The sequence below is a fragment of the Dipodomys merriami genome, unplaced genomic scaffold (assembly GCF_024711535.1).
Source record: "Dipodomys merriami isolate MVZ:Mamm:240054 unplaced genomic scaffold, mDipMer1.0.p SCAF_9, whole genome shotgun sequence".
NCBI lineage: Eukaryota > Metazoa > Chordata > Mammalia > Rodentia > Heteromyidae > Dipodomys > Dipodomys merriami.
In genome coordinates this window covers 31171497-31177496 of record NW_027206512.1, presented here as the reverse complement: position 1 = coordinate 31177496, position 6000 = coordinate 31171497, and the positions used below count along the sequence as shown (strand labels likewise).

General features: G+C 34.8%; 1 pseudogene; it reads right to left on the bottom strand.

Moving 5' to 3' along the window:
* Positions 1 to 551: 551 nt before the first annotated feature.
* The window catches only part of LOC138820647 (DNA topoisomerase 2-alpha pseudogene), a 72174-nt pseudogene continuing 66725 nt past the window's right edge, over positions 552 to 6000 (bottom strand).

Below are 6000 nucleotides of genomic sequence, written 5' to 3'. Positions count from 1 at the left end.
AATACCAAAAAAAATCAATATCATTTTATACCATTATGCATAGAATACTTAATTATTTAAACATGCAGCATATGCATTAGCAAATAAGTAAGTGCATAGATATATATCTTAAAAGTAGTACTATAGAAAGATTGTGATGCCTAGGAATATCATTGATAGAAGATATGTAAGAGCTGTCCCAAAATTGTCTAACATATATATATATATATATATATGTATTTATATGACACCAAAGATATAAATTAATTAAAAATATTTAGTGTTCATGAAGAAGAACATTCATTCAGCAAAAATGTCTATTTTTTGGGTCAGATGAATCCACTCAGTGAATTCAATAGGACTTTAACAAGAATCAGAAATGCAGCATTTTTGTGCAAGGATGAAAGAGCAGCAATAATTGGCTCACATTATTTGGTATTTTTGTTGTTGTTTGTTTTGCTTTGTTTTTGTTTTAAACTTTAGAACCAGTGTTAGGCTCAGTGAGATCATTCACATTTTAAAACAGGCCATCTTCATCTTACTCTTCGAGGTATTTGATAAGTTTTTTTGATCTACCAACTTTGCCTGGTATTGGGGGGGGGAGCTGCCTTTTTTTTTTTTTTTGTACCAGCAACAGAGGTAGAAGACTGACTTTTTTCACTGTCTTCTTCACGGTCATGTTCTTTTTAGAAGGTTGATTTAGAATTTCAGTTTTAGCTGGTATGTTTTGGGGGAGCTTTGGTCTTAGGTGGATTAACAGCCATGGAACAAAAATCTTCATGTTCAAATTTTCCATCAAAATCTGAAAAATCTTCATCTGAATCCAAATTCACTTTGAATTTGGATTTTGTTGTAGCGCTCCCTGACTCTATGTCTTATGGAGGAAAATCAAAATTGCTTTCAGTACTACTCATATCAGATTCTGAATCAGACCAGGGGTTTTTCTTCTTTAATTTTTTGACAGGTTAAAATGGCAACCTAATTTGTTTCTTTGCCTTTTTAGCTGGTTCTCTTTTCTGTTTCTTCTCCAATCTTTCTTTTAGGTTTTCTATTTCCATCCCATCCTCCTTAGGTGTCCCCTTAGTATTTTTGCTCTTATTTTCCTTTTAATGTTCATTTCTGATTCTGCTTTCATTTCTAGGGTCACTTGAGGAATGACTCTTTTTCCTTGTGGAGAAGGCAAAACTCACATCATTTGTGTTTTCTTCCCCTTGGCTTTTCCCCTCTTGCCAGGAATTCCTAATTGTTATCTTGATTTTCCTTGGCTTCAACAAGTGTAATTCTTCAGTAAACGCAGCTAAGTCTTCTTTCCATAAATCTGATGGACTTTTTTCTTCAATGTATCCAGTGCTTGCTCTTTTTCATTTTTGTATACAGCTAATCCTTAATTGCCTTGGTTAGATACCAAAACGGCATATCAAAAGGGATGGCCCTGAATCTGGTACAGTCACTCTCTCCGTTGTGACTATCTTCATTTTATCGTTCATTTGGAGCATTTTGTTGGGCTTCTTTCCAGGCTTTCACAGGATCTGAATCATACCCCCTCTGGATCAGAACTTTAATAAGTTCTTTCTTAGGCTTGTTTTCAATAACAATTTTTCCTAAGATTAAAGCGAGCCTGATTGTTGAGTTTAGCAGATTCTACACAAAGCATTCCTAGAAGACATTCAAAATATATGAGCCTGAGTTCAAAGAAGCCTCTTAGAATATCCAACACTAGGCCAGGCACCAGTGGCTCACGCTTGTAATCATAGCTATTCAAGAGGCTGAGATCCGAGGATCCGGGTTCAAAGCCAGCTGGGGCAGCTAAAGTCCATGAGACTCTTATCTCCAATAAACCACTCAGAAAACCGGAAGTGGCGCTGTGGATCGTGTGGTAGAGCAATAGCCTTGATCTGAAGAGCTGAGGAACAGCGTCCAGGGCCAGAACTCAAACCCCACAGCCAACAAAAAAAAAAGAAGAAGCTATCCATATTTCTTTAAACACCTTACATGGTCAACAAAGAACCATAGAATTGCAGGTGAGACTGGTTTAGAGTTTAAAGACTTTGTGTAATCCACCTCTCTCTGCTTCTGCCAGTTTTTCTTCAGCCATCTTCACAACAAACTTCACTGTAGTATCCCGATAGTCTGTGATGAGCAGGGGTGTCTTCTCAGTGCCATTCAACATGAGTTCTAGAACCTGTTCTTTGCATGTTTGGGTTCATGTTCTGATGAGAAGCTCTGAGATTTCAATGGCGGTGGAATTAAGAATACCTACTCCACCACTGACTACATATTGATTTGAAGCCAGCTCTTCAACAGTACCCTTGAAGTTCTTGTAATTGGGCAGCATTGGCAAAGGTTCTTCTCCATCCATCAAACGCCTTACTTTATTTGCAACTTCACAAACATCAAACCCAGTTTCACTGCCTTCAGCACCATGGGTATAATAGGAATGTACCATTCAGGTTCAACACGTTGGCTTCATATAAGAACTTTAGTGTGTGATCATCTTTTGGTGGAAATAACAACCGAGCCAAAGGGCTGAGCATTGTGAAAATGTATCGAGAGCTAGCAGAGTTTTTGCCACCATGCAGCCTTGTACTGAACTGACCAATGAGCTGCAATAGGTTCAACTTATTGCAACCCACAAAATTCTGAGCCAAATTGATAATGATCATCATTAATGACGTCTCACCATTATGATAAGAGGACATTTCTGGCACTGACCTAGCAAACTGGGCAACCTTTACCTCTCGCTTGTCATTCTGTTTGAAACAAGTAAACAAAACTTTCGCTAACCTGGTTTCAAATCATATACCATAGATGGGATAGATACTGCATTATCAGAGGAAATTGGTAAAATAATTTCTCTTTCTAGGTATTAAAACACATTACAAAGCTATAATGTCTGGGCATGCGGAATTGGGCCAGCATATTAAAAACTAAGCACCAATGTCACAGGATTGAGAAGTCAGAAGCTGGCACCAATATATTGGATAAGGTATATGGCCAACATAGTACAATATATCAGAATGAAGTAGTGGAAGAGAAGAAAAATCAGTAAACTGTAAATTAGAAAATTGGTAAAAGTGAGATAGAAGATGCTTACACAGGAGCTAATAAAATAAATTTTAAAATGTGGAAAGCACAAATCAATGTTAAGGAATAAATTACAGAAAAATATATTTCTATCTAGATAGTTCCTATCTTTAATCCCAGCACTCAGGAAACTGAGGCAGACTTGTAAGTTTGATGCCAGCCTGGTCTAGAGAACCAGACCCTGTCTCAAATTATAAGTAGACAAAGAAATAATAAAGAGAAATAAAAAAATTTGAAGAAAATGAATGGTTTCTTGAGTATGACCATTCTCTTCCAAATAGTAGATATACTTAAATGCAATGCTTGATAAGAAATGTACATGAGTACATATCTTGCCCATGTAATTGTAACCCCTCTGTACAGTATTTTAACAATAAAAAATAAATAAAATGTGCTCAAATATATATAGCAAATATCTAGTATGCAGAATGCATAAATTATATTTACATATCATGAGGAAAAGACAAGCAAATTCCATTTTATGTTTGCTTGCTTGAAAATACTTCAGAAACTCATAGTAACAGAGGACAAGGATCAATGGAAACATGCCTGTGTTGCTTGAGAGAGGCAACACAGCACTTTCTGGTAAAATTAAGCATTCATGTACCCTACTTACCAACTTACATTCCAAAGTAAATGACAAGCGACTCCTTCACAATGGAAAGCAAGTGTATGAGAAAGCCTAGAGAAGTATACCGAATATTAAGTGCAAAGGAGAGGTCTATAAACCAGAAAATCAATTTTTAAAACACGGTATGTTCACATATTTATATTACAAAGCAGTGAAAGTAAGTAATTAATGGAAGCATAGAAAAATCACAAAGCATAATTTTTAGTTTAATAGAAATCTAAGAAAATTAAGCCTATTAATGGACATAATTCATTCCTTTAAACTAACAAACAGATAAAATGAAATAATGCATTGTCTTATATTCCATATATATGTATACAACCCACATGAATATGTTATTTCATATATATGTTAATCATATATAAGATGTATATGATTTTATATATTTATATATTGCATAAAATATAATTGTATTATATATTAAGTATATAATGTATATAATACTTGTAGGGTACATATATTTTGCATAAAAAAAATCACAAATGACAGAATGGAATAAGAAATCTAAGAGGCAGAGAGAATAACTATCAGAAGAGTGATTATGTCTTTGATACTATCTTTGTTGTATTTTTGAGTTTTGCAATATACATATGTGTTCAAGTTTGTATTCTTCAGAGAAATGGAAGCAATACAGTTGAGATGTGGGGGGGGGCGTGCATATGTGTGCACAAGACAGATTTTTCATCACAAGGATTGACATGTAATTATGTTGGCTGGTAAATTCAAATCAGTACAATAGAGTCTCAGGATAAGTTACAGTTCAAGTCCAGATGTGGACAAGGTTCCTCAGTTGTTAAGGTCTGTTTCTTATGCATAAAATGATAATAACATTACTATCTATTTACAAAGAGTATTTTCTCAGTTAAATAGGGTAAATTAAATAGACATTCTTACATTGTTTGAACACAATATATATACAAACCTTTATTAGCAATGTCTGAAATAGTCAATGTAAATGTGATCACTAACTTTATAGACATGTATGTTAATTTATATTCATATTCATTTTAGTATTGTTCTTAAATTGACATACACTGATTATATGTTCTCCTCATGAATAACAGTTTGAGTCTCATAATAAGATGATGAGAACCCTTCTTCAACTTTCTTATTTTGACAAAGCTAGACCTAGAAGCATAAAACAGTATCAACCAACAATACAAGAACCAAGTCACTCATGCATGAGTTGTAGGCTTCTAATTTTTCCATCTATGGACAAATACATGAAGAAGTAGTAGTTCATTATGAATGATTGCTCCTTTTCAACATCCCACACTCCACCATATGTGTGTGTGTCTGTGTATGTGTGTCTGTGTATGCATGTATGTATACATGCATATACATACATCTGTATATCTGTACATGTATATATGAATATATATAGATATGAATATATACATATATACACTGTGAAGTATTTTTAATATATAAAGTATTTTGTGAAGGAAACACAGCTTAAGCTGCTGTAACATAAGCTATCTCTGTGTTCCTTACATTCAAGTTTCAAAAGATATTATTCACAACCTGTATTTAGATAAAACTTAGCAAATAAAGAACTTGCATCCGATTTTACCAGTCTTTACAAGAGATTAATGAAGCTATGATACTAGCTACTCAATAGTGAGGGATCTGAGAAATCTTGGTTTAAAGTCAGCCCAGGCAGGAAGTCTGTGAAACACTTATCTCCAATTAACTGACAAAAATAAAAAAGCCAGAAGTGAAGCTGTGGCTCAAGTGAGTATTAGCCTTGTGCAAAAAAAAAAAAAAAAAAGAGAGAGAGATGCATTAATCTACTGAGGGGCATCTGGGTTGGTTCCATATCTTAGCTATGGTAAATAAGGCTGCAATAAACATAGTCGTGCTGGTAGCTTTAGTGTGGTCTTGTTTGTGATCATTTGGGTAAATGCCCAAAAGTGGGATTTCTGGGTCATAGGGAAGCTCTTATGTGGAGTCTTTTGAGGAACATCCATACTGCTTTCCAAAGTGGTTGAACAAGTTTACACTCCCACCAACAATGCAGTAAGGCTCCCTTCTGTCCACATCCCCTCCAGCATCTGTTATTAGAGTTCTTGATTATAGCCATTCTAACTGGGGTGAGGTAGTATCTCAATGTTGTTTTGATTTGCATTTCTTTTATGGCTAGAGAGGTTGAGCATTTCTTCATGTGTCTATTGGCCTTCCTTCTTTCCTCTTCAGAGAAGTTTCTATTTAAGCCTTTAGCCCACTTATTTATTGGGCAGTTGTTTCTTTGAGGATTTGTTGTTGGGGGATTTAATTTTTTGAGTCCCAGATATATTTTAGATATG